General features: G+C 46.2%; 8 non-coding genes across 8 annotated transcripts; all 8 read right to left on the bottom strand.

The window, feature by feature from the left end:
- Positions 1-248: 248 nt before the first annotated feature.
- Positions 249-439, bottom strand: LOC142270882 (U2 spliceosomal RNA). Its single transcript, XR_012736092.1, has one exon. It is a non-coding gene; the product is annotated as a U2 spliceosomal RNA (small nuclear RNA).
- Positions 440-1,826: 1,387 nt separating this feature from the next.
- On the bottom strand, positions 1,827-2,017 carry LOC142270881 (U2 spliceosomal RNA). The gene has a single exon (XR_012736091.1). It is a non-coding gene; the product is annotated as a U2 spliceosomal RNA (small nuclear RNA).
- Positions 2,018-3,404: 1,387 nt separating this feature from the next.
- Positions 3,405-3,595, bottom strand: LOC142270879 (U2 spliceosomal RNA). Its single transcript, XR_012736089.1, has one exon. It is a non-coding gene; the product is annotated as a U2 spliceosomal RNA (small nuclear RNA).
- Positions 3,596-4,982: 1,387 nt separating this feature from the next.
- LOC142270878 (U2 spliceosomal RNA) lies at positions 4,983-5,173 on the bottom strand. Its single transcript, XR_012736088.1, has one exon. It is a non-coding gene; the product is annotated as a U2 spliceosomal RNA (small nuclear RNA).
- A 1,387-nt stretch (positions 5,174-6,560) lies between these two features.
- LOC142270877 (U2 spliceosomal RNA) lies at positions 6,561-6,751 on the bottom strand. The gene has a single exon (XR_012736087.1). It is a non-coding gene; the product is annotated as a U2 spliceosomal RNA (small nuclear RNA).
- A 1,387-nt stretch (positions 6,752-8,138) lies between these two features.
- LOC142270876 (U2 spliceosomal RNA) lies at positions 8,139-8,329 on the bottom strand. Its single transcript, XR_012736086.1, has one exon. It is a non-coding gene; the product is annotated as a U2 spliceosomal RNA (small nuclear RNA).
- Positions 8,330-9,715: 1,386 nt separating this feature from the next.
- Positions 9,716-9,906, bottom strand: LOC142270874 (U2 spliceosomal RNA). The gene has a single exon (XR_012736085.1). It is a non-coding gene; the product is annotated as a U2 spliceosomal RNA (small nuclear RNA).
- Positions 9,907-11,293: 1,387 nt separating this feature from the next.
- LOC142270873 (U2 spliceosomal RNA) lies at positions 11,294-11,484 on the bottom strand. The gene has a single exon (XR_012736084.1). It is a non-coding gene; the product is annotated as a U2 spliceosomal RNA (small nuclear RNA).
- Positions 11,485-12,821: the final 1,337 nt, after the last annotated feature.

Raw genomic sequence — 12,821 nt, 5'->3', positions numbered from 1 at the left:
TCTAGATAAGACAGAGAACTGCAGCACGGGGACATAGCCGAGTTGGTCAGGTTGAGTGGTGATGAGTTTGCTATTTGGATGAATAAAGAAAGTCAAAAGTGTGAAAGATAAAAAACAAAAGGAGGAAGTGTGAAAAGTGAATGGGCCAAATTGAGGTGCATATGAAGACGTATGCTTTCTTCCAATTCATTAAATCGGGCTAATATGAATCAGGTGAATTGAGTTCTGCTTTTGGAAACTGGGTTAAGAAGGGGTGCACCGTTCCTGGAGGTACTGCAATACCAGGTCAATGCGTGGAGTGGACAGAGCAAGCTCTTTTTCCATCTCCCTGTTCTAAAAATCCATTTAATATATGGTCCCCAGATAGGGGACGTATCAGATATTAAACTGATAAGAACAGATACTACACTTGATCTTAGCCAAAAGGCCGAGAAGCGATAACCAGAATTGGTTTGGGCCTCGAGTGGCACCCTGGCCTATGCCGGACACATCTTAGGGAGAGAGAGCGAGAGGGAGACAAACCCACGCCTACACAAGACATTTTGTCACCCAAGCCAACCCTTGAAAAGGCTGCTTTGCAGAGCCAAAACAAGAAGAATGGTGCGTTTTGCAGCCGCCGCCCACTGCAATGAATCTGAATAACTCCTCCTTTAGGGCGCAAGCAACTCCCCTCCCCCTTGCAGTCTTTCCAATTCACGATACAAAAAGACGGACAGGACAGGTTGCCTGACTTTCCGTCACTGCCACCCTTTGCCATCCTTACCCGTAGAAAGCCCTTTCATCATCCCCAAACCCTAATCTTTTCCCTTTCCTTCCCAGCCCCCAAACCCTGCCCTCTGTACCTTTCTCACCACCCGCTTCCCTTCTCCTGTCATCCCCCTACCACCCGGGAAAAAAAGAGATTGCCCCCTCCTTCCACTAGCCCACCCTCCCACCCAAAGAACAACTTCTTCTGCGCAGCTTGTTTTCTAGGCAGCAGCGCTATTGTGATGTCATCGGGGGGCATTGTGACAAGCCGCCAGTGTTCCGTCTCTTCATGTTGTGCACAGTTCAAACGGAAAATACATCAACAGGCAGACTACAGAAAAGCTTACTATCAAAGGTTAGAGGGGGGCTTTCTCAGAGGGCTTTTTACAGTTTTTCTATTCCCAATTAGCCGTTTAAGTGTACTTATTGAAAGTAGTAATTCTTTCATAGGCCGCCCTTTCTTAGTATTTGACGTTCCTTATATTGCGGTATGAGGCTTTGCAGTAGGTTGCAAACATTCATCACCCATGACTTTCCCCAATTGAGCTCAGAAGCTCAATGTCTATCATGACCTCTCTTTTAGAATGTCCAAGAGCAAGCAAACTATTCCTCCAGGAGAGGGCGCCAACAGACTACTAAAGAGATCATCATTACTCAAAGAAAACCCCAAAAACCAATGCATGATAGGAATAAACAGGTAACTTTCTTTGGAGTGGAAGCGGAGAGATCGCACCAGATGCCAATTCTAGATGTTATCACACCTGTGGTCACTGCAGCAGCAGGTGAATCCACTTTGTCCAAAAGGGATCTATTCCATTCAATTGCAAATGATCTAGATAAGACAGAGAACTGCAGCACGGGGACATAGCCGAGTTGGTCAGGTTGAGTGGTGATGAGTTTGCTATTTGGATGAATAAAGAAAGTCAAAAGTGTGAAAGATAAAAAACAAAAGGAGGAAGTGTGAAAAGTGAATGGGCCAAATTGAGGTGCATATGAAGACGTATGCTTTCTTCCAATTCATTAAATCGGGCTAATATGAATCAGGTGAATTGAGTTCTGCTTTTGGAAACTGGGTTAAGAAGGGGTGCACCGTTCCTGGAGGTACTGCAATACCAGGTCAATGCGTGGAGTGGACAGAGCAAGCTCTTTTTCCATCTCCCTGTTCTAAAAATCCATTTAATATATGGTCCCCAGATAGGGGACGTATCAGATATTAAACTGATAAGAACAGATACTACACTTGATCTTAGCCAAAAGGCCGAGAAGCGATAACCAGAATTGGTTTGGGCCTCGAGTGGCACCCTGGCCTATGCCGGACACATCTTAGGGAGAGAGAGCGAGAGGGAGACAAACCCACGCCTACACAAGACATTTTGTCACCCAAGCCAACCCTTGAAAAGGCTGCTTTGCAGAGCCAAAACAAGAAGAATGGTGCGTTTTGCAGCCGCCGCCCACTGCAATGAATCTGAATAACTCCTCCTTTAGGGCGCAAGCAACTCCCCTCCCCCTTGCAGTCTTTCCAATTCACGATACAAAAAGACGGACAGGACAGGTTGCCTGACTTTCCGTCACTGCCACCCTTTGCCATCCTTACCCGTAGAAAGCCCTTTCATCATCCCCAAACCCTAATCTTTTCCCTTTCCTTCCCAGCCCCCAAACCCTGCCCTCTGTACCTTTCTCACCACCCGCTTCCCTTCTCCTGTCATCCCCCTACCACCCGGGAAAAAAAGAGATTGCCCCCTCCTTCCACTAGCCCACCCTCCCACCCAAAGAACAACTTCTTCTGCGCAGCTTGTTTTCTAGGCAGCAGCGCTATTGTGATGTCATCGGGGGGCATTGTGACAAGCCGCCAGTGTTCCGTCTCTTCATGTTGTGCACAGTTCAAACGGAAAATACATCAACAGGCAGACTACAGAAAAGCTTACTATCAAAGGTTAGAGGGGGGCTTTCTCAGAGGGCTTTTTACAGTTTTTCTATTCCCAATTAGCCGTTTAAGTGTACTTATTGAAAGTAGTAATTCTTTCATAGGCCGCCCTTTCTTAGTATTTGACGTTCCTTATATTGCGGTATGAGGCTTCGCAGTAGGTTGCAAACATTCATCACCCATGACTTTCCCCAATTGAGCTCAGAAGCTCAATGTCTATCATGACCTCTCTTTTAGAATGTCCAAGAGCAAGCAAACTATTCCTCCAGGAGAGGGCGCCAACAGACTACTAAAGAGATCATCATTACTCAAAGAAAACCCCAAAAACCAATGCATGATAGGAATAAACAGGTAACTTTCTTTGGAGTGGAAGCGGAGAGATCGCACCAGATGCCAATTCTAGATGTTATCACACCTGTGGTCACTGCAGCAGCAGGTGAATCCACTTTGTCCAAAAGGGATCTATTCCATTCAATTGCAAATGATCTAGATAAGACAGAGAACTGCAGCACGGGGACATAGCCGAGTTGGTCAGGTTGAGTGGTGATGAGTTTGCTATTTGGATGAATAAAGAAAGTCAAAAGTGTGAAAGATAAAAAACAAAAGGAGGAAGTGTGAAAAGTGAATGGGCCAAATTGAGGTGCATATGAAGACGTATGCTTTCTTCCAATTCATTAAATCGGGCTAATATGAATCAGGTGAATTGAGTTCTGCTTTTGGAAACTGGGTTAAGAAGGGGTGCACCGTTCCTGGAGGTACTGCAATACCAGGTCAATGCGTGGAGTGGACAGAGCAAGCTCTTTTTCCATCTCCCTGTTCTAAAAATCCATTTAATATATGGTCCCCAGATAGGGGACGTATCAGATATTAAACTGATAAGAACAGATACTACACTTGATCTTAGCCAAAAGGCCGAGAAGCGATAACCAGAATTGGTTTGGGCCTCGAGTGGCACCCTGGCCTATGCCGGACACATCTTAGGGAGAGAGAGCGAGAGGGAGACAAACCCACGCCTACACAAGACATTTTGTCACCCAAGCCAACCCTTGAAAAGGCTGCTTTGCAGAGCCAAAACAAGAAGAATGGTGCGTTTTGCAGCCGCCGCCCACTGCAATGAATCTGAATAACTCCTCCTTTAGGGCGCAAGCAACTCCCCTCCCCCTTGCAGTCTTTCCAATTCACGATACAAAAAGACGGACAGGACAGGTTGCCTGACTTTCCGTCACTGCCACCCTTTGCCATCCTTACCCGTAGAAAGCCCTTTCATCATCCCCAAACCCTAATCTTTTCCCTTTCCTTCCCAGCCCCCAAACCCTGCCCTCTGTACCTTTCTCACCACCCGCTTCCCTTCTCCTGTCATCCCCCTACCACCCGGGAAAAAAAGAGATTGCCCCCTCCTTCCACTAGCCCACCCTCCCACCCAAAGAACAACTTCTTCTGCGCAGCTTGTTTTCTAGGCAGCAGCGCTATTGTGATGTCATCGGGGGGCATTGTGACAAGCCGCCAGTGTTCCGTCTCTTCATGTTGTGCACAGTTCAAACGGAAAATACATCAACAGGCAGACTACAGAAAAGCTTACTATCAAAGGTTAGAGGGGGGCTTTCTCAGAGGGCTTTTTACAGTTTTTCTATTCCCAATTAGCCGTTTAAGTGTACTTATTGAAAGTAGTAATTCTTTCATAGGCCGCCCTTTCTTAGTATTTGACGTTCCTTATATTGCGGTATGAGGCTTCGCAGTAGGTTGCAAACATTCATCACCCATGACTTTCCCCAATTGAGCTCAGAAGCTCAATGTCTATCATGACCTCTCTTTTAGAATGTCCAAGAGCAAGCAAACTATTCCTCCAGGAGAGGGCGCCAACAGACTACTAAAGAGATCATCATTACTCAAAGAAAACCCCAAAAACCAATGCATGATAGGAATAAACAGGTAACTTTCTTTGGAGTGGAAGCGGAGAGATCGCACCAGATGCCAATTCTAGATGTTATCACACCTGTGGTCACTGCAGCAGCAGGTGAATCCACTTTGTCCAAAAGGGATCTATTCCATTCAATTGCAAATGATCTAGATAAGACAGAGAACTGCAGCACGGGGACATAGCCGAGTTGGTCAGGTTGAGTGGTGATGAGTTTGCTATTTGGATGAATAAAGAAAGTCAAAAGTGTGAAAGATAAAAAACAAAAGGAGGAAGTGTGAAAAGTGAATGGGCCAAATTGAGGTGCATATGAAGACGTATGCTTTCTTCCAATTCATTAAATCGGGCTAATATGAATCAGGTGAATTGAGTTCTGCTTTTGGAAACTGGGTTAAGAAGGGGTGCACCGTTCCTGGAGGTACTGCAATACCAGGTCAATGCGTGGAGTGGACAGAGCAAGCTCTTTTTCCATCTCCCTGTTCTAAAAATCCATTTAATATATGGTCCCCAGATAGGGGACGTATCAGATATTAAACTGATAAGAACAGATACTACACTTGATCTTAGCCAAAAGGCCGAGAAGCGATAACCAGAATTGGTTTGGGCCTCGAGTGGCACCCTGGCCTATGCCGGACACATCTTAGGGAGAGAGAGCGAGAGGGAGACAAACCCACGCCTACACAAGACATTTTGTCACCCAAGCCAACCCTTGAAAAGGCTGCTTTGCAGAGCCAAAACAAGAAGAATGGTGCGTTTTGCAGCCGCCGCCCACTGCAATGAATCTGAATAACTCCTCCTTTAGGGCGCAAGCAACTCCCCTCCCCCTTGCAGTCTTTCCAATTCACGATACAAAAAGACGGACAGGACAGGTTGCCTGACTTTCCGTCACTGCCACCCTTTGCCATCCTTACCCGTAGAAAGCCCTTTCATCATCCCCAAACCCTAATCTTTTCCCTTTCCTTCCCAGCCCCCAAACCCTGCCCTCTGTACCTTTCTCACCACCCGCTTCCCTTCTCCTGTCATCCCCCTACCACCCGGGAAAAAAAGAGATTGCCCCCTCCTTCCACTAGCCCACCCTCCCACCCAAAGAACAACTTCTTCTGCGCAGCTTGTTTTCTAGGCAGCAGCGCTATTGTGATGTCATCGGGGGGCATTGTGACAAGCCGCCAGTGTTCCGTCTCTTCATGTTGTGCACAGTTCAAACGGAAAATACATCAACAGGCAGACTACAGAAAAGCTTACTATCAAAGGTTAGAGGGGGGCTTTCTCAGAGGGCTTTTTACAGTTTTTCTATTCCCAATTAGCCGTTTAAGTGTACTTATTGAAAGTAGTAATTCTTTCATAGGCCGCCCTTTCTTAGTATTTGACGTTCCTTATATTGCGGTATGAGGCTTCGCAGTAGGTTGCAAACATTCATCACCCATGACTTTCCCCAATTGAGCTCAGAAGCTCAATGTCTATCATGACCTCTCTTTTAGAATGTCCAAGAGCAAGCAAACTATTCCTCCAGGAGAGGGCGCCAACAGACTACTAAAGAGATCATCATTACTCAAAGAAAACCCCAAAAACCAATGCATGATAGGAATAAACAGGTAACTTTCTTTGGAGTGGAAGCGGAGAGATCGCACCAGATGCCAATTCTAGATGTTATCACACCTGTGGTCACTGCAGCAGCAGGTGAATCCACTTTGTCCAAAAGGGATCTATTCCATTCAATTGCAAATGATCTAGATAAGACAGAGAACTGCAGCACGGGGACATAGCCGAGTTGGTCAGGTTGAGTGGTGATGAGTTTGCTATTTGGATGAATAAAGAAAGTCAAAAGTGTGAAAGATAAAAAACAAAAGGAGGAAGTGTGAAAAGTGAATGGGCCAAATTGAGGTGCATATGAAGACGTATGCTTTCTTCCAATTCATTAAATCGGGCTAATATGAATCAGGTGAATTGAGTTCTGCTTTTGGAAACTGGGTTAAGAAGGGGTGCACCGTTCCTGGAGGTACTGCAATACCAGGTCAATGCGTGGAGTGGACAGAGCAAGCTCTTTTTCCATCTCCCTGTTCTAAAAATCCATTTAATATATGGTCCCCAGATAGGGGACGTATCAGATATTAAACTGATAAGAACAGATACTACACTTGATCTTAGCCAAAAGGCCGAGAAGCGATAACCAGAATTGGTTTGGGCCTCGAGTGGCACCCTGGCCTATGCCGGACACATCTTAGGGAGAGAGAGCGAGAGGGAGACAAACCCACGCCTACACAAGACATTTTGTCACCCAAGCCAACCCTTGAAAAGGCTGCTTTGCAGAGCCAAAACAAGAAGAATGGTGCGTTTTGCAGCCGCCGCCCACTGCAATGAATCTGAATAACTCCTCCTTTAGGGCGCAAGCAACTCCCCTCCCCCTTGCAGTCTTTCCAATTCACGATACAAAAAGACGGACAGGACAGGTTGCCTGACTTTCCGTCACTGCCACCCTTTGCCATCCTTACCCGTAGAAAGCCCTTTCATCATCCCCAAACCCTAATCTTTTCCCTTTCCTTCCCAGCCCCCAAACCCTGCCCTCTGTACCTTTCTCACCACCCGCTTCCCTTCTCCTGTCATCCCCCTACCACCCGGGAAAAAAAGAGATTGCCCCCTCCTTCCACTAGCCCACCCTCCCACCCAAAGAACAACTTCTTCTGCGCAGCTTGTTTTCTAGGCAGCAGCGCTATTGTGATGTCATCGGGGGGCATTGTGACAAGCCGCCAGTGTTCCGTCTCTTCATGTTGTGCACAGTTCAAACGGAAAATACATCAACAGGCAGACTACAGAAAAGCTTACTATCAAAGGTTAGAGGGGGGCTTTCTCAGAGGGCTTTTTACAGTTTTTCTATTCCCAATTAGCCGTTTAAGTGTACTTATTGAAAGTAGTAATTCTTTCATAGGCCGCCCTTTCTTAGTATTTGACGTTCCTTATATTGCGGTATGAGGCTTCGCAGTAGGTTGCAAACATTCATCACCCATGACTTTCCCCAATTGAGCTCAGAAGCTCAATGTCTATCATGACCTCTCTTTTAGAATGTCCAAGAGCAAGCAAACTATTCCTCCAGGAGAGGGCGCCAACAGACTACTAAAGAGATCATCATTACTCAAAGAAAACCCCAAAAACCAATGCATGATAGGAATAAACAGGTAACTTTCTTTGGAGTGGAAGCGGAGAGATCGCACCAGATGCCAATTCTAGATGTTATCACACCTGTGGTCACTGCAGCAGCAGGTGAATCCACTTTGTCCAAAAGGGATCTATTCCATTCAATTGCAAATGATCTAGATAAGACAGAGAACTGCAGCACGGGGACATAGCCGAGTTGGTCAGGTTGAGTGGTGATGAGTTTGCTATTTGGATGAATAAAGAAAGTCAAAAGTGTGAAAGATAAAAAACAAAAGGAGGAAGTGTGAAAAGTGAATGGGCCAAATTGAGGTGCATATGAAGACGTATGCTTTCTTCCAATTCATTAAATCGGGCTAATATGAATCAGGTGAATTGAGTTCTGCTTTTGGAAACTGGGTTAAGAAGGGGTGCACCGTTCCTGGAGGTACTGCAATACCAGGTCAATGCGTGGAGTGGACAGAGCAAGCTCTTTTTCCATCTCCCTGTTCTAAAAATCCATTTAATATATGGTCCCCAGATAGGGGACGTATCAGATATTAAACTGATAAGAACAGATACTACACTTGATCTTAGCCAAAAGGCCGAGAAGCGATAACCAGAATTGGTTTGGGCCTCGAGTGGCACCCTGGCCTATGCCGGACACATCTTAGGGAGAGAGAGCGAGAGGGAGACAAACCCACGCCTACACAAGACATTTTGTCACCCAAGCCAACCCTTGAAAAGGCTGCTTTGCAGAGCCAAAACAAGAAGAATGGTGCGTTTTGCAGCCGCCGCCCACTGCAATGAATCTGAATAACTCCTCCTTTAGGGCGCAAGCAACTCCCCTCCCCCTTGCAGTCTTTCCAATTCACGATACAAAAAGACGGACAGGACAGGTTGCCTGACTTTCCGTCACTGCCACCCTTTGCCATCCTTACCCGTAGAAAGCCCTTTCATCATCCCCAAACCCTAATCTTTTCCCTTTCCTTCCCAGCCCCAAACCCTGCCCTCTGTACCTTTCTCACCACCCGCTTCCCTTCTCCTGTCATCCCCCTACCACCCGGGAAAAAAAGAGATTGCCCCCTCCTTCCACTAGCCCACCCTCCCACCCAAAGAACAACTTCTTCTGCGCAGCTTGTTTTCTAGGCAGCAGCGCTATTGTGATGTCATCGGGGGGCATTGTGACAAGCCGCCAGTGTTCCGTCTCTTCATGTTGTGCACAGTTCAAACGGAAAATACATCAACAGGCAGACTACAGAAAAGCTTACTATCAAAGGTTAGAGGGGGGCTTTCTCAGAGGGCTTTTTACAGTTTTTCTATTCCCAATTAGCCGTTTAAGTGTACTTATTGAAAGTAGTAATTCTTTCATAGGCCGCCCTTTCTTAGTATTTGACGTTCCTTATATTGCGGTATGAGGCTTCGCAGTAGGTTGCAAACATTCATCACCCATGACTTTCCCCAATTGAGCTCAGAAGCTCAATGTCTATCATGACCTCTCTTTTAGAATGTCCAAGAGCAAGCAAACTATTCCTCCAGGAGAGGGCGCCAACAGACTACTAAAGAGATCATCATTACTCAAAGAAAACCCCAAAAACCAATGCATGATAGGAATAAACAGGTAACTTTCTTTGGAGTGGAAGCGGAGAGATCGCACCAGATGCCAATTCTAGATGTTATCACACCTGTGGTCACTGCAGCAGCAGGTGAATCCACTTTGTCCAAAAGGGATCTATTCCATTCAATTGCAAATGATCTAGATAAGACAGAGAACTGCAGCACGGGGACATAGCCGAGTTGGTCAGGTTGAGTGGTGATGAGTTTGCTATTTGGATGAATAAAGAAAGTCAAAAGTGTGAAAGATAAAAAACAAAAGGAGGAAGTGTGAAAAGTGAATGGGCCAAATTGAGGTGCATATGAAGACGTATGCTTTCTTCCAATTCATTAAATCGGGCTAATATGAATCAGGTGAATTGAGTTCTGCTTTTGGAAACTGGGTTAAGAAGGGGTGCACCGTTCCTGGAGGTACTGCAATACCAGGTCAATGCGTGGAGTGGACAGAGCAAGCTCTTTTTCCATCTCCCTGTTCTAAAAATCCATTTAATATATGGTCCCCAGATAGGGGACGTATCAGATATTAAACTGATAAGAACAGATACTACACTTGATCTTAGCCAAAAGGCCGAGAAGCGATAACCAGAATTGGTTTGGGCCTCGAGTGGCACCCTGGCCTATGCCGGACACATCTTAGGGAGAGAGAGCGAGAGGGAGACAAACCCACGCCTACACAAGACATTTTGTCACCCAAGCCAACCCTTGAAAAGGCTGCTTTGCAGAGCCAAAACAAGAAGAATGGTGCGTTTTGCAGCCGCCGCCCACTGCAATGAATCTGAATAACTCCTCCTTTAGGGCGCAAGCAACTCCCCTCCCCCTTGCAGTCTTTCCAATTCACGATACAAAAAGACGGACAGGACAGGTTGCCTGACTTTCCGTCACTGCCACCCTTTGCCATCCTTACCCGTAGAAAGCCCTTTCATCATCCCCAAACCCTAATCTTTTCCCTTTCCTTCCCAGCCCCCAAACCCTGCCCTCTGTACCTTTCTCACCACCCGCTTCCCTTCTCCTGTCATCCCCCTACCACCCGGGAAAAAAAGAGATTGCCCCCTCCTTCCACTAGCCCACCCTCCCACCCAAAGAACAACTTCTTCTGCGCAGCTTGTTTTCTAGGCAGCAGCGCTATTGTGATGTCATCGGGGGGCATTGTGACAAGCCGCCAGTGTTCCGTCTCTTCATGTTGTGCACAGTTCAAACGGAAAATACATCAACAGGCAGACTACAGAAAAGCTTACTATCAAAGGTTAGAGGGGGGCTTTCTCAGAGGGCTTTTTACAGTTTTTCTATTCCCAATTAGCCGTTTAAGTGTACTTATTGAAAGTAGTAATTCTTTCATAGGCCGCCCTTTCTTAGTATTTGACGTTCCTTATATTGCGGTATGAGGCTTCGCAGTAGGTTGCAAACATTCATCACCCATGACTTTCCCCAATTGAGCTCAGAAGCTCAATGTCTATCATGACCTCTCTTTTAGAATGTCCAAGAGCAAGCAAACTATTCCTCCAGGAGAGGGCGCCAACAGACTACTAAAGAGATCATCATTACTCAAAGAAAACCCCAAAAACCAATGCATGATAGGAATAAACAGGTAACTTTCTTTGGAGTGGAAGCGGAGAGATCGCACCAGATGCCAATTCTAGATGTTATCACACCTGTGGTCACTGCAGCAGCAGGTGAATCCACTTTGTCCAAAAGGGATCTATTCCATTCAATTGCAAATGATCTAGATAAGACAGAGAACTGCAGCACGGGGACATAGCCGAGTTGGTCAGGTTGAGTGGTGATGAGTTTGCTATTTGGATGAATAAAGAAAGTCAAAAGTGTGAAAGATAAAAAACAAAAGGAGGAAGTGTGAAAAGTGAATGGGCCAAATTGAGGTGCATATGAAGACGTATGCTTTCTTCCAATTCATTAAATCGGGCTAATATGAATCAGGTGAATTGAGTTCTGCTTTTGGAAACTGGGTTAAGAAGGGGTGCACCGTTCCTGGAGGTACTGCAATACCAGGTCAATGCGTGGAGTGGACAGAGCAAGCTCTTTTTCCATCTCCCTGTTCTAAAAATCCATTTAATATATGGTCCCCAGATAGGGGACGTATCAGATATTAAACTGATAAGAACAGATACTACACTTGATCTTAGCCAAAAGGCCGAGAAGCGATAACCAGAATTGGTTTGGGCCTCGAGTGGCACCCTGGCCTATGCCGGACACATCTTAGGGAGAGAGAGCGAGAGGGAGACAAACCCACGCCTACACAAGACATTTTGTCACCCAAGCCAACCCTTGAAAAGGCTGCTTTGCAGAGCCAAAACAAGAAGAATGGTGCGTTTTGCAGCCGCCGCCCACTGCAATGAATCTGAATAACTCCTCCTTTAGGGCGCAAGCAACTCCCCTCCCCCTTGCAGTCTTTCCAATTCACGATACAAAAAGACGGACAGGACAGGTTGCCTGACTTTCCGTCACTGCCACCCTTTGCCATCCTTACCCGTAGAAAGCCCTTTCATCATCCCCAAACCCTAATCTTTTCCCTTTCCTTCCCAGCCCCCAAACCCTGCCCTCTGTACCTTTCTCACCACCCGCTTCCCTTCTCCTGTCATCCCCCTACCACCCGGGAAAAAAAGAGATTGCCCCCTCCTTCCACTAGCCCACCCTCCCACCCAAAGAACAACTTCTTCTGCGCAGCTTGTTTTCTAGGCAGCAGCGCTATTGTGATGTCATCGGGGGGCATTGTGACAAGCCGCCAGTGTTCCGTCTCTTCATGTTGTGCACAGTTCAAACGGAAAATACATCAACAGGCAGACTACAGAAAAGCTTACTATCAAAGGTTAGAGGGGGGCTTTCTCAGAGGGCTTTTTACAGTTTTTCTATTCCCAATTAGCCGTTTAAGTGTACTTATTGAAAGTAGTAATTCTTTCATAGGCCGCCCTTTCTTAGTATTTGACGTTCCTTATATTGCGGTATGAGGCTTCGCAGTAGGTTGCAAACATTCATCACCCATGACTTTCCCCAATTGAGCTCAGAAGCTCAATGTCTATCATGACCTCTCTTTTAGAATGTCCAAGAGCAAGCAAACTATTCCTCCAGGAGAGGGCGCCAACAGACTACTAAAGAGATCATCATTACTCAAAGAAAACCCCAAAAACCAATGCATGATAGGAATAAACAGGTAACTTTCTTTGGAGTGGAAGCGGAGAGATCGCACCAGATGCCAATTCTAGATGTTATCACACCTGTGGTCACTGCAGCAGCAGGTGAATCCACTTTGTCCAAAAGGGATCTATTCCATTCAATTGCAAATGATCTAGATAAGACAGAGAACTGCAGCACGGGGACATAGCCGAGTTGGTCAGGTTGAGTGGTGATGAGTTTGCTATTTGGATGAATAAAGAAAGTCAAAAGTGTGAAAGATAAAAAACAAAAGGAGGAAGTGTGAAAAGTGAATGGGCCAAATTGAGGTGCATATGAAGACGTATGCTTTCTTCCAATTCATTAAATCGG

The sequence above is a fragment of the Anomaloglossus baeobatrachus genome, unplaced genomic scaffold, assembly GCF_048569485.1.
Source record: "Anomaloglossus baeobatrachus isolate aAnoBae1 unplaced genomic scaffold, aAnoBae1.hap1 Scaffold_3323, whole genome shotgun sequence".
Taxonomy (NCBI): domain Eukaryota; kingdom Metazoa; phylum Chordata; class Amphibia; order Anura; family Aromobatidae; genus Anomaloglossus; species Anomaloglossus baeobatrachus.
Note: the sequence above shows the minus strand (reverse complement) of the source record. Positions and strands in the feature narration are given on the sequence as shown.